The sequence below is a fragment of the Saimiri boliviensis genome, chromosome 11, assembly GCF_048565385.1.
Source record: "Saimiri boliviensis isolate mSaiBol1 chromosome 11, mSaiBol1.pri, whole genome shotgun sequence".
Lineage (NCBI taxonomy): Eukaryota > Metazoa > Chordata > Mammalia > Primates > Cebidae > Saimiri > Saimiri boliviensis.
Window position 1 is genome coordinate 122,937,415 of NC_133459.1, and position 26,974 is coordinate 122,964,388.

Sequence of the window (26,974 nt, forward strand, 5' to 3'; positions counted from 1 at the left end):
GTGTATTTGTATTATTTTCCAAGATAGAGCTAAGGGTGGTATTTGTATTTTTGAAAATAACACAGCTTGGGGGTGTTTTTGTATTATATTCCAAGATACAGCTAAGGGTTGTATTTGCATTTTTGACAACAACACAGCTTGTGGGTGTTTTTTGTATTATATTCCAAGATACAGCTAAGGGTTGTATTTGTATTTTTGAAAATAACACAATTTGGGGGTGTATTTGTATTATTTTCCAAGAAACAGCTAAGGGTTTTATTTGTATTTTTGAAAATAACACAGCTTGTGGGTGTATTTGTATTATTTTCCAACATACAGCTAAAGGTTGTATTTGTATTTTTGACAATAACACAGCTTGGGAGTGTATTTGTATTATTTTCCAATATACAGCTAATGGTTGTATTTGTATTTTTGAGAATAACACAGCATGTGGGAGTATTTGCATTATTTTCCAAGATACAGCTAAGGGTTGTATTTGTATTTTTGACAATAACACAGCTTGGGGGTGTATTTGTACTATTCTCCAAGATTCAGCTAAGGGTTGTATTTGTGTTTTTGAAAATAACACAGATTGGGGGTGTATTTGTATTATTTTCCAAGATACAGCTAAGGGATGTATTTGTATTATTGAGAATAACACAGCTTAGGGGTGTATTTGTATTATTTTCCAAGATACAGCTAAGGGTTGTATTTTTATTTTTGACTATAACTCAGCTTCGGGTTGTATTTGAATTATTTTCAAAATACAGCTAAGTGTTGTATTTGTATTTTTTATAATAACACAACTTGGGGGTGTATTTGTATTATTTTCCAAGATACAGCTAAGGGTTGTATTTGTATGTTTGAAAATAACACAGCTTGGGGGTGTATTTGTATTATTTTCCAAGATACAGCTAAGGGATATATTGGTATTTTTGAAAATAAAACAGCTTGGGGATGTATTTGTATTATTTTCCAAGATACAGCTAAGGGTTGTATTGGTATTTTGGAAAATCCCACACCTTGGGGGTCTATTTGTATTATTTTACAAGATACAGCAAAGGGTCGTATTTGTATTTTTGAAAATAACACAGCTTGTGGGTGTATTTGTATAATTTTTCTAGATACAGCGAAAAGTTTTATTTTTATTTTTGAAAATAACACAGCTTGGGGGAGTATTTTTACCATTTTCAAAGATACGGCTAAGGATTATATTTGTATTTCTGAAAATAACACAGATTGGGCATGTATTTGTATTATTTTCCAAGATATAGCTAAGAGTTTTATTTGTATTTTTTAAAATAATACAGCTTGGGGGTGTATTTGTGTTATTTTCCAAGATACAGCTACGGGTTGTATTTGTATTTTTGAAAATAACACAGCTTGGGGGTGTATTTGTATTATTTTCCAAGATCAAGCTAAGGGTTGTATTTGTATTTTTGACAATAACACAGCTTGGTGGTATATTTGTATTATTTTCAAAGATAAAGCTAAGCGATATATTTGTATTTTTGACCATAACACAGGTTGGGTGTTTATTTATGTTATTTTCAAAGATACAGCTAAGGGTTCTATTTGTATTTTTGAAAATAACACAGCTTGTGGGTGTATTGTATTATTTTCCAAGATACAGCTAAGGGTTGTATTTGTATTTTTGAAAATAAAACAGTTTTGGGTGTATTTGTTTTATTTTCCAAGATACAGCTAAGGGTTGTATTTGTACTTTTGAAAATAACACAGATTTGGGGTGTATTTGTATTATTTTCCAAGATACTTCTAAGGGTTGTATTTGTATTTTCGTCAATAACACAGCTTGGGAGTGTATTTGTATTATTTTCCAAGATACAGCTAAGGGTTGTATTTGTATTTTTGAAAATAACACAGCTTGGGGGCGTATTTGTATTATTTTCAAAGACACACCTAAGGTTTGTATTTGTATTTTTGAAAATAACACAGTCTGGGTGTGTATTTGTATTATTTTCCAAGATACAGCTAATGGTGTATTTGTATTTTTGACAATAACACAGCTTGGGGCTGTATTTGTATTATTTTCCAAGATACAGCTAAGGGTTGTATTTGCATTTTTGACAACAACACAGCTTGTGGGTGTTTTTGTATTATATTCCAAGATACAGCTAAGGGTTGTATTTGTATTTTTGAAAATAACACAGCATTTGGGTGTATATGTATTATTTTCCAAGATACAGGTAAGTGTTGTATTTTTGAAAATAACACAGATGGGCGTGTATATGTATTATTTTCCAAGATACAGCTAAGGAATGTATTTGTATTTTTGAAAATAACACAGCTTGGAGGTGTATTTGTAATATTTTCCAAGATACTGCTAAGGGTTGTATTTGTATTTTTGAAAATAACACAGCTTGCGGGTGTATTTGTATTATATTCCAAAATACAGTTAAGGGTTGTATTTGTATTTTTGACAATAACACAGCTTGGGTGTGTATTGGTGTTATTTTCCAAGATAAAGCTAAGCGTTGTATTTGTACTTTTGACAATAACACAGCTTGGGGGTGTATTTATGTTATTTTCAAAGATACAGCTAAGGGTTCTATTTGTATTTTTCAAAATAACAAAGCTTGTGGGTGTTTTGTATTATTTTCCAAGATACAGCTAAGGGTTGTATTTGTATTTTTGAAAATAACACAGCTTGGGGATGTATTTGTATCATTTTCCAAGATACTGCTAAGGGTTGTATTTGTATTTTTGAAAATAACACAGCTTGGGGGTGTATTTGTATTATCTTCCAAGATACAGCTAAGGGTTGTATTTGTGTTTTTGAAAATAACGCAGCTTTCGTGTGTTTTGTTTTATTTTCCAAGATACAGCTAAGGGTTGTATTTGTGTTTATGAAAATAACACAGATTGGGGGTGTATTTGTATTATTTTCCAAGATACTTCTAAGGGTTGTATTTGTATTTTCGTCAGTAACACAGCTTGGGGGTGTATTTGTATTATTTTCCAAGATACTGCTAATGGTTGTATTTGTATTTTTGGAAATAACACAGCTTGCGGGTGTATGTGTATTATTTTCCAAGATACAGCTAATTGTTGTATTTGTATTTTGGACAATAACACAGCTTGGGGGTGTGTTTGTATTATTTTCAAGATAGAGCTAAGGTTTGTATTTGTATTTTTGAAAACAACAGAGCTTGGGTGTGTATTTGTATGATTTTCCAAGAGACAGCTAATGGTTGTATTTGTATTTTTGACAATAACACAGCTTGGGGGTGTATTTGTATTATTTTCCAAGATACAGCTAAGGGTTGTATTTGTATTTTTGACAATAACACAGTTTGGGGGTGTATTTATGTTATTTTCAAAGATACAGCTAAAGGTTCTATTTGTATTTTTGAAAATAACACAGCGTGGGGGTGTATTGTATTATTTTCCAAGATACATCTAAGGGTTGTATTTGTATTTTTGACAATAACACAGATTGTGGGTGTATTTGTATTATATTCAAAGATACAGCTAAGTGTTGCATTTGTATTTTTGACAATAACTCAGCTTGTGTGTGTTTTTGTGTTATTTTCAAATATACAGCTAAGAATTCTATTTGTATTTTTGACAACAACACAGCTTGGGGGTGTATTTATATTATTTTCAAAGATACAGCTAAGGGTTGTATTTGTATTTTTGACAATAAAAAAGCTTAGGGGTGTATTTGTATTATTTTCCAAGATAAAGCTAAGCGTTGTATTTGTATTTTTGACAATAACACAGCTTAGGGGTGTATTTATGTTATTTTCAAAGATACAGCTAAGAGTTCTATTTGTATTTTTGAAAATAACACAGCTTGGGGGTGTATTGTACTATTTTCCAAGATACAGCAAAGGGTTGTATTTGTATTTTTGACAATAACACAGCTTGTGGGTGTTTTTGTGTTATTTTCAAAGAAACAGCAAAGAGTTCTATTTGTATTTTTGACAATAACACAGCTTGAGTGTGTATTTGAATTATTTTCAAATATACAGCTAAGGGTTGTATTTGTATTTTTGACAATAACACATCTTGAGGTTGTATTTGAATTATTTTCAAAATACAGCTAAAGGTTGTATTTTTATTTTTTAAAATAACAAAACTTGGGGGTGTATTTGTATTATTATCCAAGATACAGCTAAGAGTTGTATTTGTATTTTTGAAAATAACAAAGATTGGGTGTGTATTTGTATTATTTCCCAAGGTAGAGCTAAGGGTTTTATTTGTATTTTTGAAAATAACACAGCTTTTGGGTGTATATGTATTATTTACCAATATACAGGTTAGTGTTGTATTTTTGAAAATAACACAGTTGGGCGTGTATATGTATTATTTTCCAAGATACAGCTAAGGGATGTATTTGTATTTTTGAAAAAAACACATCTTGAAGGTGTATTTGTAATATTTTCCAAGATACAGCTAAGGGTTGTATTTGTATTTTTGAAAATTACACAGCTTGCAGGTGTATTTGTATTATATTCCAAGATACAGCTAAGGGTTGTATTTGTATTTTTGACAATAACACAGCTTGGGTGTGTATTGGTATTATTTTCCAAGATAAAGCTAAGCGTTGTATTTGTATTTTTGACAATGACACATCTTGGGTGTGTATCTATGTTATTTTCAAAGATACAGCTAAGGTTTCAATTTGTATTTTTTAAAATAACACAGCTTGTGGGTGTTTTGTATTATTTTCCAAGATACAGCTAAGGGTTGTATTTGTATTTTTGAAAATAACACAGCTTGGGGGTGTATTTGTATTATTTTCCAAGATACTGCTAAGGGTTGTATTTGTATTTTTGAAAATAACAGAGCTTGGGGTTGTATTTGTATTATTTTCAAAGATACAGGTAAGGGTTGTATTTGTATTTTTGAAAATAACACAGCTTTCGTGTGTTTTGTTTTATTTTCCAAGATACAGCTAAGGGTTGTATTTGTGTTTTTGAAAATAACACAGCTTGGGGGTGTATTTGTATTATTTTCCGAGTTAAAGCACAGGGTTGTATATGTACTTTTTAAAATAACACAGCTAGGGTGTATATTTGTATTATTTTCCGAGATAGAGCTAATTATTGTATTTTTTTTTTTGAAACTAACAGACCTTGGGGGTGTATCTGTATTATTTTCCAAGATACAGCTAAGGGTTGTATTTGTATTTTTGAAAATAACACAGCTTGGGGGTGTATTTGTATTATTTTCCGAGATACAGGTCAGGGTTGTATTTGTATTTTTTAAAATAACACAGCTTGGGGGTGTATTTGTATTATTATCCGAGTTACAGCTCAGGGTTGTATTTGTATTTTTGAAAATAACACTGCTTGGGGGTGTATTTGTATTATTTTCCGAGATACTGCTAAGGGTTGTATTTGTATTATTGAAAATAACAGAGCTTTCGGGTGTATTTGTATTATTTTCCGAGATAGAGCTAAGGGTTTTATTTGTATTTTTGAAAATAACACAGTTTGGGGGTGTTTTTGTATTATTTTCCGAGATACAGCTCAGGGTTGTATTTGTATTTTTTTAAATAACACAGCTTGGGGGTGTGTTTGTATTATTTTCCCAGTTACAGATCAGGGTTGTATACGTATTTTTGAAAATAACACAGCATGGGGGTATATTTGTATAGTTTTCCAAGATACAGCTAAGGAATATATTTGTATTTTTGAAAATAACACAGCATGGGTCTGTATTTGTATCATTTTCCGAGATACAGCTGAGGGTTGTATTTGTATTTTTGAAAATAACACAGCTTAGGGGTGTATTTGTATTATTTTCCAAGATACAGCTATGGGTGTTATTTGTATTTTTGAAAATAACACAGCTTGGGGGTGTATTTGTATTATTTTCAAAGACACAGCTAAGGGTTGTATTTGCATTTTTGAAAATAACATATCTTGTGGGTGTACTTGTATTATTTTCCGAGATACAGCTTTCGGTTGTTTTTGTATTTTTGAAAATAACACAGCTTTGGGGTGTATTTGTATTATTTTCCGAGATACAGCTGAGGGTTGTATTTGTGTTTTTGAAAACAACACAGCTTGGGGGTGTATTTCTATTATTATCCGAGATAAAGCTCCGGGTTGTATTTGTATTTTTGAAAATAACACAGCTTGGGGGTGTATTTGTATTATTTTCCGAAATACAGCGAAGGATTGTATTTGTATTTTTGAAAACAACACAGCTTGGGGGTGTATTTGAATTATTTTCCGAGATACAGGTCAGATTTGTATTTGTATTTTTGAAAATAACACAGCTTGGGGGTGTATTTGTATTATTTTCCGAGATACAGCTATGGGTTGTATTTGTATTTTTTAAAATAACCGAGCTTGGTGGTGTATTTGTATTATTTCCCGAGATACAGCTAAGGGCTGTATTTGTATTTTTGAAAATAACACAGCTTGCGGGTGTATATGTATTATTTTTCGAGATACAGCTAAGGGTTGTATTTGTATTTTTGAAAATAACACAGCTTGGGGGTGTATTTGTATTATTTTCCGAGATAAAGCTAAGGGCTGTATTTGTATTTTTGAAAATTACACAACTGGGGGGTGTATTTGAATTATTTTCCGAGATACAGCTAACGGTTGTATTTCTATTTTTGAAAATAACACAGCTTGGGGGTGTATTTGTATTATTTTCCGAGACACAGCTAAGGGTTGTATTTGTATTTTTGAAAATGACACAGCTTTTGGGTGTATTTGTATTACTTTCCGAGATACAGCTAAGGGTTGTATTTGCATTTTTGAAAATAACACAGCTTGGGGGTGTATTTGTATTATTTTCAAAGACACAGCTAAGGGTTGTATTTGCATTTTTGAAAATAACATATCTTGTGGGTGTACTTGTATTATTTTTCGAGATACAGCTATCGGTTGTTTTTGTATTTTTGAAAATAACACAGCTTTGGGGTGTATTTGTATTATTTTCCGAGATAAAGCTGAGGGTTGTATTTTTATTTTTGAAAATAACACAGCTTAGTGGTGTATTTCTATTATTATCAGAGTTACAGCTCTGGGTTGTATTTGTATTTTTGAAAATAACACAGCTTGGGGGTGTATTTGTATTATTTTCCGAAATAGAGCTAAGGATTGCATTTGTATTTTTGAAAATAACACAGCTTGGGGGTGTATTTGTATTATTTTCCGAGATACAGCTATTGGTTGTATTTGTATTTTTAAAAATAACACAGCTTGGGGGTGTATTTCTATTATTATCCAAGATACAGCTCAGGGTTGTATTTGTATTTTTGAAAATAACACAGCTTGTTGGTGTATTTGTATTATTTTCCAAGATACAGCTATGGGATTTATTTGTATTTTTGAAAATAACACAGCTTGGGGGTGTATTTATATTATTTTCCAAGATACAGCTCAGGGTTGTATTTGTATTTTTGAAAATAACACAGCTTGAGGGGGTACCTGTATTATTTTTCCAGATACAGCTAAGCTTTGTATTTGTATTTTGGAAAATAACAGAGCTTGGGGGTGTATTTGTATTATTTTCCAAGATACAGCTCAGGGTTGTATTTGTATTTTTGAAAATAACACAGCTTGGGGGTGTATTTCTATTATTATCCGAGATACAGGTCAGGGTTGTATTTGTATTTTTGAAAATATCACAGCTTGGGCGTGTATTTGTATTATTTTCCAAGATACAGCTATGCTTTGTAATTGTATTTTTGAAAATAACACATCTTGTGGGTGTATTTGTTTTATTTTCCAGGATACAGCCAAGGGTTGTATTTGTATTTTTGAAAATAACGCAGCTTTGGGGTGCTTATGTATTATTTTCCGAGGTACAGCTAAGGTTTGTATTTCCATTTTTGAAAATAACACAGATTGGGGGTGTATTTGTATTATTTTCCGAGATACACCTAAGGGTTGTATTTGTATTATTGAAAATAACACATCTTGGGGGTGTATTTGTATTATTTTCCGAGATACAGGTCAGGGTTGTATTTGTATTTTTGAAAATAACACAGCTTGGGGGTGTATTTCTATTATTATCCGAGATACAGCTCAGAGTTTTATATGTATTTTGGAAAATAACACAGCTTGGGGTGTATTTGTATTATTTTCCGAGATACAGCTAAGAGTTGTATTTGTATTTTTGAAAATAACACAGCTTGGGGGTGTATTTGTATTATTTTCCGAGTTAAAGCTCAGGGTTGTATATGTATTTTTGAAAATAAAACAGCTGGGGTGTATATTTGTATTATTTTCCGAGATACAGCTAAGGATTTTATTAGTATTTTTGAAAATAACAGACCTTGGGTGTGTATCTGTATTATTTTCTGAGATAGAGCTAAGGGTTGTGTTTGTATTTTTGAAAATAACACATCTTGCGTGTGTATTTGTATTATTTTCTGAGATACAGGTCAGGGTTGTATTTGTATTTTTGAAAATAACACAGCTTGGGGTTGTATTTGTATTATTTTTCGACATACACCTATGGGTTGTATTTGTATTTTTTTAAATAGCCGAGCTTGGTGGTGTATTTGTATTATTTTCCGAGATACAGCTAAGGGCTGTATTTGTGATTTTGAAAATAACACAACTTGGGGGTGTGTTTGTATTATTTTCCGAGATTCAGCTAACTGTTGTAATTCTATTTTTGAAAATAACACAGCTTGGGTGTGTATTTGTATTATTTTCCGAGACACAGCTAAGGGTTGTATTTGTATTTTTGAAAATAACACAGCTTGGGTGTGTATTTCTATTATTATCCGAGATACAGCTCAGGGTTGTATTTGTATTTTTTAAAATAACAGAGCTTGGGGGTGTATTTGTATTATTTTCCGAGATATAGCTCAGGGTTGTATTTTTATTTTTAAAAATAACCCAGCTTGGGGGTGTATTTCTATTATTATCCGAGATACAGCTCAGGGTTGTATTTGTATTTTTGAAAATAACACAGCTTGGGGGTGTATTTGAATTATTTTCCGAGATACAGGTCAGGTTTGTATTTGTATTTTTGAAAATAACACAGCTTGGGGTTGTATTTGTATTATTTTCCGAGATACAGCTATGGGTTTTATTTGTATTTTTTAAAACAACCGAGCTTGGTGGTGTATTTGTATTATTTTCCGAGATACAGCTAAGGGCTGTATTTGTATTTTTGAAAATAACACAGCTTGCGGGTGTATATGTATTATTTTTCGAGATACAGCTAAGGGTTGTATTTGTATTTTTGAAAATAACACAGCTTGGGGGTGTATTTGTATTATTTTCCGAATTAAAGCTAAGGGCTGTATTTGTATTTTTGAAAATTACACAACTGGGGGGTGTATTTGAATTATTTTCCGAGACACAGCTAAGGGTTGTATTTGTATTTTTGAAAATGACGCAGCTTTTGGGTGTATTTGTATTACTTTCCGAGATACAGCTAAGGGTTGTATTTGCATTTTTGAAAATAACACAGCTTGGGGGTGTATTTGTATTATTTTCAAAGACACAGCTAAGGGTTGTATTTGCATTTTTGAAAATAACATATCTTATGGGTGTACTTGTATTATTTTTCGAGATACAGCTATCGGTTGTTTTTGTATTTTTGAAAATAACACAGCTTTGGGGTGTATTTGTATTATTTTCCGACATACAGCTGAGGGTTGTATTTGTATTTTTGAAAATAACACAGCTTAGGGGTGTATTTCTATTATTATCAGAGATACAGCTCCGGGTTGTATTTGTATTTTTGAAAATAACACAGCTTGGGGGAGTATTTGTATTATTTTCCGAAATAGAGCTAAGGTTTGCATTTGTATTTTTGAAAATAACACAGCTTGGGGGTGTATTTGTATTATTTTCCGAGATACAGCTATTTGTTGTATTTGTATTATTAAAAATAACACAGCTTGGGGGTGTATTTCTATTATTATCCAAGATACAGCTCAGGGTTGTATTTGTATTTTTGAAAATAACACAGCTTGTGGGTGTATTTGTATTATTTTCCAAGATACAGCTATGGGATTTATTTGTATTTTTGAAAATAACACAGCTTGGGGGTGTATTTATATTATTTTCCAAGATACAGCTCAGGGTTGTATTTGTATTTTTGAAAATAACACAGCTTTTGGGGGTACCTGTATTATTTTTCCAGATACAGCTAAGCTTTGTATTTGTATTTTGGAAAATATCACAGCTTGGGGGTGTATTTGTATTATTTTCCAAGATACAGCTCAGGGTTGTATTTGTGTTTTTGAAAATAACACAGCTTGGGGGTGTATTTCTATTATTATCCGAGATACAGCTCAGGGTTGTATTTGTATTTTTGAAAATATCACAGCTTGGGCGTGTATTTGTATTATTTTCCAAGATACAGCTATGCTTTGTAATTGTATTTTTGAAAATAACACATCTTGGGGGTGTATTTGTATTATTTTCCAGGATACAGCCAAGGGTTTTATTTGTATTTTTGAAAATAACGCAGCTTTGGGGTGCTTATGTATTATTTTCCGAGGTACAGCTAAGGTTTGTATTTCTATTTTTGAAAATAACACAGATTGGGGGTGTATTTGTATTATTTTCTGAGATACACCTAAGGGTTTTATTTGTATTATTGAAAATAACAGAGCTTGGGGGTGTATTTGTATTATTTTCCGAGATACAGCTAAGGGTTGTATTTGTATTTTTGAAAATAACACAGCTCGGAGGTGCATTTGTATTATTTTCCGAGATACAGCTAAGGGTTGTATTTGTATTTTGGAAAATAACACAGCTCGGGGGTGTATTTGTATTATTTTCCAAGTTAGAGCCAAAGGTTGTATTTGCATTTTTGAAACTAACATATCTTGTGGGTGTACTTGTATTATTTTCCAAGATACAGCTATCGGTTATATTTGTATTTTTGAAAATAACACAGTTTGGGGGTGTATTTGTTTTATTTTCCGAGATACAGCTAAGGGTTATATTTGTATTTTTGAAAACAACACAGTTTGGGGGTGTATTTGTTTTATTTTCCGAGATACAGCTCAGGGTTGTATTTGTATTTTGGAAAATAACACAGCTTGGGGGTGTATTTGTATCATTTTTCGATATACAGCAAAGGGTTGTATTTGTATTTTTGAAAATAACACAGCTTGGGGGTGTGTTTGTATTATTTTCCGAGATACAGCTATAGGTTGTATTTGTATTTTTGAAAATAACACAGCTTGTGGGTGTATTTCTATTATTATCCGAGATACAGCTCAGAGTTTTATATGTATTTTGGAAAATAACACAGCTTGGGGTGTATTTGTATTATTTTCCGAGATACAGCTAAGGTTTGTATTTGTATTTTTGAAAATAACACAGCTTGGGGGTGTATTTGTATTATTTTCCAAGATAAAGCTAAGGGCTGTATTTTTATTTTTGAAAATAACAGAGCTTGGGGGTGTATTTGTATTATTTTCCGAGATACAACTGTGGGTTGTATTTGTATTTTTGAAAATAACACATCCTGGAGGTGTTTTTATATTATTTTCCGAGATACAGCTAAGGTGTGTATTTCTATTTTTGAAAATAACACAGATTGGGGGTGTATTTGTATTATTTTCCGAGATACAGCTAAGGGTTATATTTGAATTTTTGAAAATAACACAGCTTGGGGGTGTATTTGTATTATTTTCCGAGATACAGCTAAGGGTTGTATTTGTATTTTTGAAAATAACACAACTTGGGGGTGTATACGTATTATTTTCCTAGATACAGCAAAGAGTTGTATTTGTATTTTTGAAAATAACACAGCTTGGGGGTGTATTTATATTATTTTCCGAGATACAGCTATGGTTTGTATTTGTATTTTTGAAAATAACACAGCTTTGGCTTGTATTTGTATTATTTTCCGAGTTACAGCGCATGGTTGTATTTGTATTTTTGAAAACAACACACCTTGTGTGTGTATTTGTATTATTTTCGAGATACAGCTCAGGGTTTTATTTGTATTTTGGAAAGTAACACAGCTTGGTGTGTATTTGTATTATTTTCCGAAATACAGCTAACGGTTGTATTTGTATTTTTGAAAATAACACAGATTTGGGGTGTATTTGTATTATTTTCCGTGATAGAGCTAAGGGTTGTAATTGTATTATTGAAAATAACAGACCTTGGGGGTGTATTTGTATTATTTTCCGAGATACAGCTATGGTTTGTATTTGTATTTTTGAAAATAACACAGCTTGAGGGTGAATTTGTATTATTTTCCGAGATACAGCTAAGGGTCCTATTTGTATTTTTGAAAATAAGACAATGTGGGTTGTTTTTGTATTATTTTCCGAGATACAGCTCAGGGTTGTATTTGTATTTTTGAAAATAACACAGCTTGGGGGTGTATTTGTATTATTTTCCGAGTTACATCTCAGGGTTGTATTTGTATTTTTGAATATAACACAGCTTGGGGGTGTTTTTGTATTATTTTCCGAGATACAGCTCAGGGTTGTATTTGTATTTTTGAAAATAACACAGCTTGGGCGTGTATTTATATTATTTTCCGAGATACAGCTATGGGTTGTATTTTTATTTTGAAAATAACACAGCTTCGTGGTGTATTTCTATTATTATCCGAGTTACAGCTAAGGGTTGTATTTGTATTTTTGAAAATAACACAGCTTGGGCTGTGTATTTGTATTATATTCTAAGATACAGCTATGGGTTGTATTTGTATATTTGAAAATAACACAGCTTGGGCGTGTATTTGTATTATTTTCCGAGATACAGCTCAGGGTTATATTTGTATTTTGGTAAATAACAAAGCTTGGGGGTGTATTTGTATTATTTTCCGAGATACCGCTAACGGTTGTATTTGTATTTTGGAAAATAACACAGCTTGGGGGTGTATTTGTATTATTTCCGAGATACAGCTAAGGGTTGTATTTGTATTATTGAAAATAACAGAGCTTGGGGGTGTATTTTTATTATTTTCCGAGATACAGCTAAGGGTTGTATTTGAATTTTTGAAAATAAACGAGTTTGGGGGTGTATTTGTATTATTTTCCAAGATACAGCTAAGGGCTGTATTTGTATTTTTGAAAATAACACAGATTGGGGGTGTATTTGTATTATTTTCCGAGATACAGCTAAGGATTTTATTTGTATTTTTGAAAATAACACAGCTTGGGTGTGTATTTCTATTATTTTCCGAGATACAGCTAACGGTTGTATTTGTATTTTTGAAAATAACACAGTTTGGGGTGTATTTGTATTATTTTCCGATTTACAGCTAAGGGTTGTTTTTGTATTTTGGAAAATAACACGTCTTGGTGGTGTATTCTTATTATTTTCCGAGATACAGCTAAGGGTTGTGTTTGTATTTTTGAAAATAACACAGCTTGGGGTTGTATTTGTATTATTTTCCAAGATACAGATAAGGGCTGTATTTGTATTTTTGATAATAACACAGATTGGTGGTGTATTTGTATTATTTTCCGAGATACAGCTGTGGGTTGTATTTGTATTTTTGAAAATAACACAGCTTGGGGGTGTATTTGTATTATTTTCCGAGATACAGCTCATGGTTGTATTTGTATTTTTGAAAATAACACACCTTGGGGGTTTATTTGTATTATTTTCGAGATACAGCTCAGGGTTGTATTTGTATTTTTGAAAATAACACATCTTGGGGGTATATTTCTATTGTTTTCCGAGATACAGCTATGGGTTGTATTTGTATTTTTGAAAATAACACAGCTTGGGCGTGTATTTGTATTATTTTCCGATATTCTGCTATGGGTTGTATTTGTATTTTTGAAAATAACACAGCTTGGGCGTGTATTTGTATTATTTTCCGAGATACAGCTCATGGTTGTATTTGTATTTTTAAAAATAACACAACTTGGGGGTGTTTTTGTATTATTTTCGAGATACAGCTCAGGGTTGTATATGTATTTTGGAAAATAACACAGATTGGGGGTGTATTTTTATTATTTTCTGAAATACAGCTAAAGGTTGTATTTGAATTTTGGAAAATAAACGAGTTTGAGGGTGTATTTGTATTATTTTCCAAATACAGCTAAGGGCTCTATTTGTATTTTTGAAAATAACACAGCTTGGTGGTGTATTTGTATTATTTTCGAGATACAGCTGTGGGTTTCATTTGTATTTTTGAAAATAACAGAGCTTGAGGGTGTATCCGTATTATTTTCCAAGATACAGTTATGGGTTGTATTTGTATTTTTGAAAATAAAACAGCTTAAGGGTGTTTTTGTATTATTTTCCGAGATACAGCTAAGGTGTGTATTTCTATTTTTGAAAATAACACAGCTTGGGGGTGTATTTTTATTATTTTCCGAGATACTGCTAAGGGTTGTATTTGAATTTTTGAAAATAAACGAGTTTGTGGGTGTATTTGTATTATTTTCCTAGAAACAGCTAACGGCTGTATGTGTATTTTTGAAAATAACACAGCTTGGTGGTGTTTTTGTATTATTTTACGAGATACAGCTGGGAGTTTATTTGTATATTTGAAAATAACAGAGTTTGTGGGTGTATCTGTGTTATTTTCCAAGATACAGTTAAGGGTTGTATTTTTATTTTTGAAAATAACCCATCTTGGGGGTGTATTTGTATTATTTTCCAAGATACATCTAAGGGTTGTATTTGTATTTTTGAAAATAACACAGCTTGGGGGTGTTTTTGTATTATTTTCCGAGATACAGCTAAGGTTTGTATTTCTATTTTTGAAAATAACACAGATTGGGTGTGTATTTGTATTATTTTCCAAGATAAAGCTAAGGGCTGTATTTTTATTTTTGAAAATAACAGAGCTTGGGGGTGTATTTGTATTATTTTCTGAGATACAGCTGTGGGTTTTATTTGTATTTTTCAAAATACCAGAGCTTGTGAGTGAATTTGTATTATTTTCCGAGATACAGCTAAGGGTTGAATTTGTATTTTTGAAAATAACACATCTTGGGGGTGTATTTGTATTATTTTCCGAAATACAGCAGTGGGTTGTATTTGTATTTTTGAAAATAACACATCTTGGGGGTGTTTTTGTATTATTTTCCGAGATACAGCTAAGGTGTGTATTTCTATTTTTGAAAATAACACAGATTGGGGGTGTATTTGTATTATTTTCCGAGATACAGCTAAGGGTTTTATTTGTATTATTGAAAATAACAGAGCTTGGGGGTGTATTTGTATTATTTTCCGAGATACAGCTAAGGGTTGTATTTGTATTTTTGAAAATAACACAGCTTGGGGGTGCATTTGTATCATTTTCCGAGATACAGCTAAGGGTTGTATTTGTATTTTTGAAAATAACACAGCTTGGTGGTGTTTTTGTATTATTTTCCGAGTTTCAGCTCAGGGTTGTATTTGTATTTTTGAAAATAACCCAGCTTGGGGGTGCATTTGTATTATTTTCCGAGATAAAGCTGAGGATTGTATTTGTATTTTTGAAAATAACACACCATGGGGGTGTATTTCTATTATTATCCGAGATACAGCTCAGGGTTATATTTGTATTTTTCAAAATAACACAGTTTGGGGGTGTATTTCTATTATTTTCCGAGATACAGCTAAGGATTGTTTTTGTATTTTTGATAATAACACAGCTTGGGGGTGTATTTGTATTATTTTTCGATATACAGCTAAGGGTGGTATTTGTATTTTTGAAAATAACACAGCTAGGGGGTGTATTTGTATTATTTTCGGAGATACAGCTATGGGTTTTATTTGTATTTTTGAAAAGACCACAGCTTGGGTGTGTTTTTCTATTATTATTCGAGATAAAGCTCAGAGTTTTATTTGTATTTTGGAAAATAACACAGCCTGTGGGTGTATTTGTATTATTTTCCGAGATACAGCTAAGAGTTGTATTTGTATTTTTGAAAATAACACAGCGTGGGGGTGTATTTGTATTATTTTCCGAGATACAGCTAAGGGTTGTATTTGTGTTTTTGAAAATAACACAGCTTTGGGGTGTATTTGTATTATTTTCTGACATACTGCTATGGGTTGTATTTGTATTTTTGAAAATAACACAGGTTTGGGGTGTATTTGTATTGTTTTCCGAGATAGAGCTCAGGGTTGTATTTGTATTTTTGATTATAACACCGCTTGGGGGTGTATTTGTATTATTTACCGAAATAGAGCTAAGGGTTGTATTTTTATTTTTGAAAATAACACAGCTTTGGGGTGTATTTGTATTATTTTCCGAGATACAACTATGGGTTGTATTTGTATTTTTGAAAATACCACAGCTTGGGGGTGTATTTCTATTATTATCCGAGATACAGCTCAGGGTTGTATTTGTATTTTTGAAAATAACACAGTTTGGGGTTGTACTTGTATTATTTTCCGAGGTACAGCTAAGGATTGCATTTGAATTTTTGAAAATAACACAGATTGGGGGTGTATTTGTTTTATTTTCCGAGATACATCTATTGGATATATTTGTATTTTTGAAAATAACACAGCTTCGGGGTGTATTTCTATTACTATCCGAGATACGGCTCAGGGTTGTATTTGTATTTTTAAAAATAACCAAGCTTGGGGTTGTGTTTGTATTATTTTTCAAGATACAGCTATGGGTTTTATTTGTATTTTTGAAAATTACACAGCTTGGGGGTGTATTTGTATTATTTTCCGAGATACAGCTATGGGTTGTATTTGTATTTTTGAAAATACCACAGCTTGGGGGTGTATTTCTATTATTATCCAAGATAAAGCTCAGAGTTTCATTTTTATAATGGAAAATAACACAGCTTGGGGGTGTATTTGTATTATTTTCCGAGATACAGCTAAGAGTTGTATTTGTATTTTTGAAAATAAAACAACCTAGGAGTGTATTTGTATTATTTTCCGAGACACACCTAAGGGTTGTATTTGTATTATTGAAAATAACAGAGCTTTGGGGTGTATTTGTATTATTTTCCGAGATACAGCTAAGGGTTGTATTTGTATTTTTGAAAATACCACATCTTGGGGGTGTATTTCTATTGTTTTCCGAGATACAGCTATGGGTTGTATTTGTATTTTTGAAAATAACACAGCTTGGGCGTGTATTTGTATTATTTTCCGATATTCTGCTATGGGTTGTATTTGTATTTTTGAAAATAACACAGCTTGGGTGTGTATTTGTATTATTTTCCGAGATACAGCTCATGGTTGTATTTGTATTTTTGAAAATAACACAACTTGGGGGTGTTTTTGTATTATTTTCGAGATACAGCTCAGGGTTGTATATGTATTTTGGAAAATAACACAGCTTGGGGGTGTATTTTTATTATTTTCCGAAATACAGCTAAAGGTTGTATTTGAATTTTGGAAAATAAACGAGTTTGGGGGTGTATTTGTATTATTTTCCAAATACAGCTAAGGGCTCTATTTGCATTTTTGAAAATAACACAGCTTGGTGTTGTATTTGTATTATTTTCGAGATACAGCAATGGGTTTTATTTGTATTTTTGAAAATAACAGAGCTTGTGGGTGTATCCGTATAATTTTCCAAGATACACTTAAGGGTTGTATTTGTATTTTTGAAAAGAACACAGCTTGGGGGTGTTTATGTATTATTTTCAGAGATACAGCTAAGGTGTGTAATTCTATTTTTGAAAATAACACAGCATGGGGGTGTATTTGTATTATTTTGCTAGATACAGCTAAGGGTTGTATTTGCATTTTGGAAAATAACACAGCTTGGGGGTGTATTTTTATTATTTTCCTTGATACTGCTAAGGGTTGTATTTGAATTTTTGAAAATAAACGATTTTGGGGGTGTATTTGTATTATTTTCCTAGAAACAGCTAACGGTTGTATGTGTATTTTTGAAAATAACACAGCTTGGTGGTGTATTTGTATTATTTTACGAGATACAGATGTGGCTTTATTTGTATTTTTGAAAATAACAGAGTTTGTGGGTGTATCTGTATTATTTTCCAAGATACAGTTAAGGGTTGTATTTTTATTTTTGAAAATAACCCATCATGGGGGTTTATTTGTATTATTTTCCAAGATACATCTAAGGGTTGTATTTGTATTTTTGAAAATAACACAGCTTGGGGGTGTATTTGTATTATTTTCCGAGATACAGCTCAGGGTTTTGTATGTATTTTTGAAAATAACACAGCTTTGGGGTATATTTGTGTTATTTTCCGAGATACAGCTAAGGATTGTATTTGTATTTTTGAAAATAACACAGCTTGGATGTGTATTTGTATTATTTTCCGAGATACAACTGAGTATTGTATTTGTATTTTTGAAAATAACACAGCTTGGGGGTGTATTTCTATTATTATCCGAGATACAGCTCAGGGTTGTATTTGAATTTTTGAAAATTACACAGTTTGGGGGTGTATTTGTATTATTCTCCGAGATACAGCTAAGGATTGTATTTGTATTTTTGAAAACAACACAGCTTGGGTGTGTATTTGTATTATTTTCCGAGATACATCTATTGGTTGTATTTGTATTTTTGAAAATAACACAGCTTGGGGGTGTATTTCTATTATTATCCGAGATACAGTTCCGGGTTGTATTTGTGTTTTTGAAAATAACCCAGCTTGGGTTTGTGTTTGTATTATTTTCAAAAATACAGCTATGGGTTTTATTTGTATTTTTGAAATTAACACAGCTTGCTGGTGTATTTGTATTATTTTCTGCGATACAGCTCAGGGTTCTATAGTTATTTTTGAAAATAACACAGCTTGGGGTTGTATTTGTATTATTTTCCATAATACAGCTAGGGGTTGTATTTGTATTACTGAAAATAACAGAGCTTTGGGGTGTATTTGTATTATTTTCCGAGACACACCTAAGGGTTGTATTTGTATTATTGAAAATAACAGAGCTTTGGGGTGTATTTGTATTATTTTCCGAGATACAGCTAAGGGTTGTATTTGTATATTTGAAAATACCACATCTTGGGGGTGTATTTCTATTGTTTTCCGAGATACAGCTATGGGTTGTATTTGTATTTTTGAAAATAACACAGCTTGGGCGTGTATTTGTATTATTTTCCGATATTCTGCTATGGGTTGTATTTGTATTTTTGAAAATAACACAGCTTGGGCGTGTATTTGTATTATTTTCCGAGATACAGCTCATGGTTGTATTTGTATTTTTGAAAATAACACAACTTGGGGGTGTTTTTGTATTATTTCCGAGATACAGCTCAGGGTTGTATATGTATTTTGGAAAATAACACAGCTTGGGGGTGTATTTTTATTATTTTCCTAAATACAGCTAAAGGTTGTATTTGAATTTTGGAAAATAAACGAGTTTGGGGGTGTATTTGTATTATTTTCCAAATACAGCTAAGGGCTCTATTTATATTTTTGAAAATAACACAGCTTGGTGTTGTATTTGTATTATTTTCGAGATACAGCTGTGGGTTTTATTTGTATTTTTGAAAATAACAGAGCTTGTGGGTGTATCCGTATAATTTTCCAAGATACACTTAAGGGTTGTATTTGTATTTTTGAAAATAACACATCTTGGGGGTGTTTTTGTATTATTTTCCGAGATACAGCTAAGGTGTGTATTTCTATTTTTGAAAATAACACAGCATGGGGGTGTATTTGTATTATTTTGCTAGATACAGCTAAGGGTTGTATTTGCATTTTTGAAAATAACACAGCTTGAAGGTGTATTTTTATTATTTTCCTTGATACTGCTAAGGGTTGTATTTGAATTTTTGAAAATAAACGATTTTGGGGGTGTATTTGTATTATTTTCCTAGAAACAGCTAACGGTTGTATGTGTATTTTTGAAAATAACACAGCTTGGTCGTGTATTTGTATTATTTTACGAGATACAGCTGTGGCTTTATTTGTATTTTTGAAAATAACAGAGTTTGTGGGTGTATCTGTATTATTTTCCACGTTACAGTTAAGGGTTGTATTTTTATTTTTGAAAATAACCCATCTTGGGGGTGTATTTGTATTATTTTCCAAGATACATCTAAGGGTTGTATTTGTATTTTTGAAAATAACACAGCTTGGGGGTGTTTTTGTATTATTTTCCGAGATACAGCTAAGGTTTGTATTTCTATTTTTGAAAATAACACAGATTGGTGGTGTATTTGTATTATTTTCCAAGATAAAGCTAAGGGCTGTATTTTTATTTTTGAAAATAACAGAGCTTGGGGGTGTATTTGTATTATTTTCTGAGATACAGCTGTGGGATTTATTTGTATTTTTCAAAATAACAGAGCTTGTGAGTGAATTTGTATTATTTTCCGAGATACAGCTAAGTGTTGTATTTGTATTTTTGAAAATAACACATCTTGGGGGTGTATTTGTATTATTTTCCGAGATACAGCAGTGGGTTGTATTTGTATTTTTGAAAATAACACATCCTGGGGGTGTTTTTGTATTATTTTCCGAGATACCGCTAAGGTGTGTATTTCTATTTTTGAAAATAACAGAGATTGGGGGTGCATTTGTATTATTTTCCGAGATACAGCTAAAGGTTATATTTGAATTTTTGAAAATAACACAGCTTGGGGGTGTATTTGTATTATTTTCCGAGATACAGCTAAGGGTTGTATTTGTATTTTTGAAAATAACACAACTTGGTGGTGTATACGTATTATTTTCCTAGATACAGCAAAGAGTTGTATTTGTATTTTTGAAAATAACACAGCTTGGGGGTGTATTTATATTATTTTCCGAGATACAGCTATGATTTGTATTTGTATTTTTGAAAATAACACAGCTTTGGCTTGTATTTGTATTATTTTCCGAGTTACAGCGCATGGTTGTATTTGTATTTTTGAAAATAACACACCTTGTGTGAGTATTTGTATTATTTTCGAGATACAGCTTAGGGTTTTATTTGTATTCTGGAAAGTAACACAGCTTGGTGTGTATTTGTATTATTTTCCGAAATACAGCTAACGGTTGTATTTGTATTTTTGAAAATAACATAGATTTGGGGTGTATTTGTATTATTTTCCGTGATAGAGCTAAGGGTTGTATTTGTATTATTGAAAATAACAGACCTTGGGGGTGTATTTGTATTATTTTCCGAGATACAGCTATGGTTTGTATTTGTATTTTTGAAAATAACACAGCTTTGGCGTGTATTTGTATTATTTTCCGAGATACAGCTCATGGTTGTATTTGTATTTTGAAAATAACACACCTTGTGTGTATATTTGTATTATTTTCGAGATACAGCTCAGGGTTGTATTTGTATTTTGGAAAATAACACAACTTGGTGTGTATTTGTATTATTTTCTGAAATACAGCTAACGGTTGTATTTGTATTTTTGAAAATAACACAGATTTGGGGTGTATTTGTATCATTTTCCGTGATAGAGCTAAGGGTTGTATTTGTATTATTGAAAATAACAGACCTTGGGGGTGTATTTGTATTATTTTCGGAGATACAGCTAAGGGTTGTATTTGTATTTTTGAAAATAACACAGATTGAGGGTGAATTTGTATTATTTTCCGAGATATAGCTAAGGGTTGTATTTGTATTTTTGAAAATAAGACAATGTGGGATGTTTTTGTATTATTTTCCGAGATACAGCTCAGGGTTGTAATTGTATTTTTGAAAATAACACAGCTTGGGGGTGTATTTGTATTATTTTCCGAGTTACATCTCAGGGTTGTATTTGTATTTTTGAAAATAACACAGCTTGTGGGTGTATTTCTATTGTTATCCGAGATACAGCTCAGGGTTGTATTTGTATTTTTGAAAATAACACAGTCTGGGGGTGTATTTGTATTATTTTCAGAGGTACATCTATTGGTTGTATTTGTATTTTTGAAAATAACACACCTTCGGGGTGTATTTCTATTACTATCCGAGATAGAGCTCAGGGTTGTATTTGTATTTTTGAAAATAACCCAGCTTGGTGGTGTATTTCTATTATTATCCGAGATACAGCTAAGTGTTGTGTTTTTATTTTTGAAAATAACACAGTTTGTGGGGGTATTTGTATTATTTTCCAAGATACAGCTAAGGGCTGTATTTGTATTTTTGAAAATAACACAGATTGGTGGTGTATTTGTATTATTTTTCGAGATACAGCTTTGGGTTGTATTTGTATTTTGGAAAATAACACAGCTTGGGGGTGTATTTGTATTATTTTCTGAGATACAGCTCATGATTGTATTAGTATTTTTGAAAATAACACACCTTGGGGGTTTATTTGTCTTATTTTCGAGATACAGCTCAGGGTTGTATTTGTAGTTTGGAAAATAAAACAGCTTGTTTGTGTATTTTTATTATTTTCCGAGATACAGCTAAGGGCTGTATTTGTATTTTTGAAAATAACACAGCTTGGGGGTGTTTTTGTATTATTTTCCGAGATACAGCTAAGGGTTGTATTTGTATTTTTGAAAATAACACAGCTTGGGGGTGTTTTTGTATTATTTTCCGAGTTACAGCTCAGGGTTGTATTTGTATTTTTGCAAATAACACAGATTGGGGGTGTATTTGTATTATTTTCCGAGATACAGCTAAGGATTGTATTTGTATTTTTGAAAATAACACAGCTTGGGCTGTATTTGTATTACTTTCCGAGATACAGCTAACGGTTGTATTTGTATTTTTGAAAATAACACAGCTTTGGGGTGTATTTGTATTATTTTCTGAGATACTGCTATGGGTTGTATTTGTATTTTTGAAAATAACACAGCTAGGGGGTGTATTTTGTATTATTTTCCGAGATACAGCTCAGGTTTGTATTTGTATTTTTGAAAATAACACAGCTTGTGGGTGAATTTGTATTATTTTCCGAGATACAGCTCAGGGTTGTATTTGTATTATTGAAAATAACAGAGCTTTGAGGTGTATTTGTATTATTTTCCGAGATACAGCTAAGGGTTGTATTTGTATTTTTGAAAATAACACGGCTTGGGTGTGTATTTCTATTATTTTCCGAGATACAGCTATGGGTTGTATTTGTATTTTTGAAAATAACACAGCTTGGGCATGTATTTGTATTATTTTCCGAGATTCTGCTATGGGTTGTATTTGTATTTTTGAAAATAACACAGCTTTGGGGTGTATTTGTATTATTTTCCGAGATACAGCTCATGGTTGTATTTGTGTTTTTGAAAATAACACACCTTGGGTGTGTATTTGTATTATTTTCGAGATACAGCTCAGGGTTCTATTTGTATTTGGGAAAATAACACAGCTTGGTGGTTTATTTTTATTATTTTCCGAGATACAGCTAAGGGTTGTATTTGAATTTTTGAAAATAAACGAGTTTGGGGGTGTATTTGTATTATTTTGCAAGATACAGCTAACTACTCTATTTGTATTTTTGAAAATAAAACAGTTTGGTGGTGTATTTGTATTATTTTCCGAGATACATCTGTGGGTTTTATTTGTATTTTTGAAAATAACAGAGCTTGTGGGTGTATCCGTATTATTTTCCAAGATACAGTTAAGGGTTGTATTTGTATTTTTGAAAATAACACATCTTGGGGGTGTATTTGTATTATTTTCCGAGATACAGCTAAGGGTTGTATTTGTATTTTTGAAAATAACACAGCTTGGGGGTGTTTTTCTAATATTTTCCGAGATACAGCTAAGGTGTGTATTTCTATTTTTGAAAATAACACAGATTGGGGGTGTATTTGTATTATTTTCCGAGATACAGCTAAGGGTTGTATTTGTATTTTTGAAAATAACACAGCTTTGGGGTGTATTTGTATTATTTTCCGAAATACTGCTATGGGTTGTATTTGTATATTTGAAAATAACACAGCTTGGGGGTGTATTTGTATTATTTTCCGAGATACAGCTCAGGGTTGTATTTGTATTTTTGAAAATAACACAGCTTGGGGGTGTATTTGTATTATTTTCCGAGATACAGCTAAGGGTTGTATTTGTATTATTGAAAATAACAGAGCTTTGGGGTGTATTTGTATTATTTTCCGAGATACAGCTAAGGGTTGTATTTGTATTTTTGAAAATAACACAGCTTGGGGGAGTATTTCTATTATTTTCCGAGATACAGCTATGGTTTGTATTTGTATTTTTGAAAATAACACAGCTTGGGCGTGTATTTGTATTATTTTCTGAGATTCTGCTATGGGTTGTATTTGTATTTTTTTAAAATAACACAGCTTGGGGTTGTATTTGTATTATTTTCCTAGATACAGCTCATGGTTGTATTTGTATTTTTGAAAATAACACAACTTGGGGGTGTATTTGTATTATTTACGAGATACAGCTAAGGGTTGTATTTGTATTTTGCAAAATAACACAGCTTGGGGGTGTATTTGTATTATTTTCCGATATACAGCTAAGGGTTGTATTTGTATTTTTGAAAATAACACAGCTTGGGGGTGTATTTTTATTATTTTCCGAGATAAAGCTACGGGTTGTCTTTGTATTTTTGAAAATACCACAGCTTATGGGGGTATTTCTATTATTATTCGAGATACAGCTCAGAGTTTTATTTGTATTTTGGAAAATAACACAGCTTGGGGTGTATTTGTATTATTTTCTGAGATACAGCTAAGGGTTGTATTTGTATTTTTGAAAATAACACAGCTTGGGGGTGTATTTCTATTATTTTCTGAGATACAGCTATGGTTTGTATTTGTATTTTTGAAAATAACACAGCTTGGGCGTGTATTTGTAATATTTTCTGAGATTCTGCTATGGGTTTTATTTGTATTTTTGAAAATAACACTGCTTGTGGGTGTATTTGTATTATTTTAGAGATACAGCTCAGGGTTGTATTTGTATTTTGGAAAATAACACAGCTTGGGGGTGTATTTTTATTATTTTCCGAGATACAGCTAAGGGTTGTATTTGAATGTTTGAAAATAAACGAGTTTGGAGGTGTATTCGTATTATTTCCCAAGATACAGCTAAGGGCTGTATTTGTATTTTTGAAAATAACACAGCTTTGTGGTGTATTTGTGTTATTTTCAGAGATTCTGCTAAGGGTTGTATTTGTATTTTTGAAAATAACACAGCTTGGGGGAGTTTTTGTATTATTTTCCGAGATACAGCTATGGTGTGTATTTCTATTTTTGAAAATAACACAGATTGGGGGTGTATTTGTATTATTTTCCGAGATACAGCTAAGGGTTTTATTTGTATTATTGAAAATAACAGAGCTTGGCGGTGTATTTGTATTATTTTCCGAGATAGAGATAAGGGTTGTATTTGTATTTTTGAAAATAACACAACTTGGGTGTGTATTTGTATTATTTTCCGAGACACACCTAAGGGTTGTATTTGTATTACTGAAAATAACACAGCTTGGGCGTGTATTTGTATTATTTTCCGATATTCTGCTATGGGTTGTATTTGTATTTTTGAAAATAACACAGCTTGGGCGTGTATTTGTATTATTTTCCGAGATACAGCTCATGGTTGTATTTGTATTTTTGAAAATAACACAACTTGGGGTTGTTTTTGTATTATTTTCGGGATACAGCTCAGGGTTGTATATGTATTTTGGAAAATAACACAGCTTGGGGGTGTATTTTTATTATTTTCCGAAATACAGCTAAAGTTTGTATTTGAATTTTGGAAAATAAACGAGTTTGGGGGTGTATTTGTATTATTTTCCAAATACAGCTAAGGGCTCTGTTTGTATTTTTGAAAATAACACAGCTTGGTGTTGTATTTGTATTATTTTCGAGATACAGCTGTGGGTTTTATTTGTATTTTTGAAAATAACAGAGCTTGTGGGTGTATCCGTATAATTTTCCAAGATACACTTAAGGGTTGTATTTGTATTTTTGAAAATAACACAGCTTGGGGGTGTTTTTGTATTATTTTCCGAGATACAGCTAAGGTGTGTATTTCTATTTTTGAAAATAACACAGCATGGGTGTGTATTTGTATTATTTTTCTAGATACAGCTAAGGGTTGTATTTGCATTTTGGAAAATAACACAGCTTGGGGGTGTATTTTTATTATTTTCCGAGATATTGCTAAGGGTTGTATTTGAATTTTTGAAAATAAACGATTTTGGGGGTGTATTTGTATTATTTTCCTAGAAACAGCTAACGGTTGTATGTGTATTTTTGAAAATAACACAGCTTGGTGGTGTATTTGTATTATTTTACGAGATACAGCTGTGGCTTTATTTGTATTTTTGAAAATAACAGAGTTTGTGTGTGTATCTGTATTATTTTCCAAGATACAGTTAAGGGTTGTATTTTTATTTTTGAAAATAACCCATCTTGGGGGTGTATTTGTATTATTTTCCAAGATACATCTAAGGGTTGTATTTGTATTTTTGAAAATAACAGAGCTTGGTGGTGTTTTTGTATTATTTTCCGAGATACAGCTAAGGTTTGTATTTCTATTTTTGAAAATAACACAGATTGGGGGTGTATTTGTATTATTTTCCAAGATAAAACTAAGGGCTGTATTTTTATTTTTGAAAGTAACAGAGCTTGGGGGTGTATTTGTATTATTTTCTGAGATACAGCTGTGGGTTTTATTTGTATTTTTCAAAATAACAGAGCTTGTGAGTGAATTTGTATTATTTTCCGAGATACAGCTAAGGGTTGTATTTGTATTTTTGAAAATAACACATCTTGGGGGTGTATTTGTATTATTTTCCGAGATACAGCTGTGGGTTGTATTTGTATTTTTGAAAATAACACATCCTGGGGGTGTTTTTGTATTATTTTCCGAGATACAGCTAAGGTGTGTATTTCTATTTTTGAAAATAACACAGATTGGGGGTGTATTTGTATTATTTTCCGAGATACAGCTAAGGGTTATATTTGAATTTTTGAAAATAACACAGCTTGGGGGTGTATTTGTATTATTTTCCGAGATACAGCTAAGGGTTGTATTTGTATTTTTGAAAATAACACAACTTGGGGGTGTATACGTATTATTTTCCTAGATACAGCAAAGAGTTGTATTTGTATTTTTGAAAATAACACAGCTTGGGGGTGTATTTATATTATTTTCGGAGATACAGCTATGGTTTGTATTTGTATTTTTGAAAATAACACAGCTTTGGCTTGTATTTGTATTATTTTCCGAGTTACAGCGCATGGTTGTATTTTTATTTTTGAAAATAACACACCTTGTGTGTGTATTTGTATTATTTTCGAGATACAGCTCAG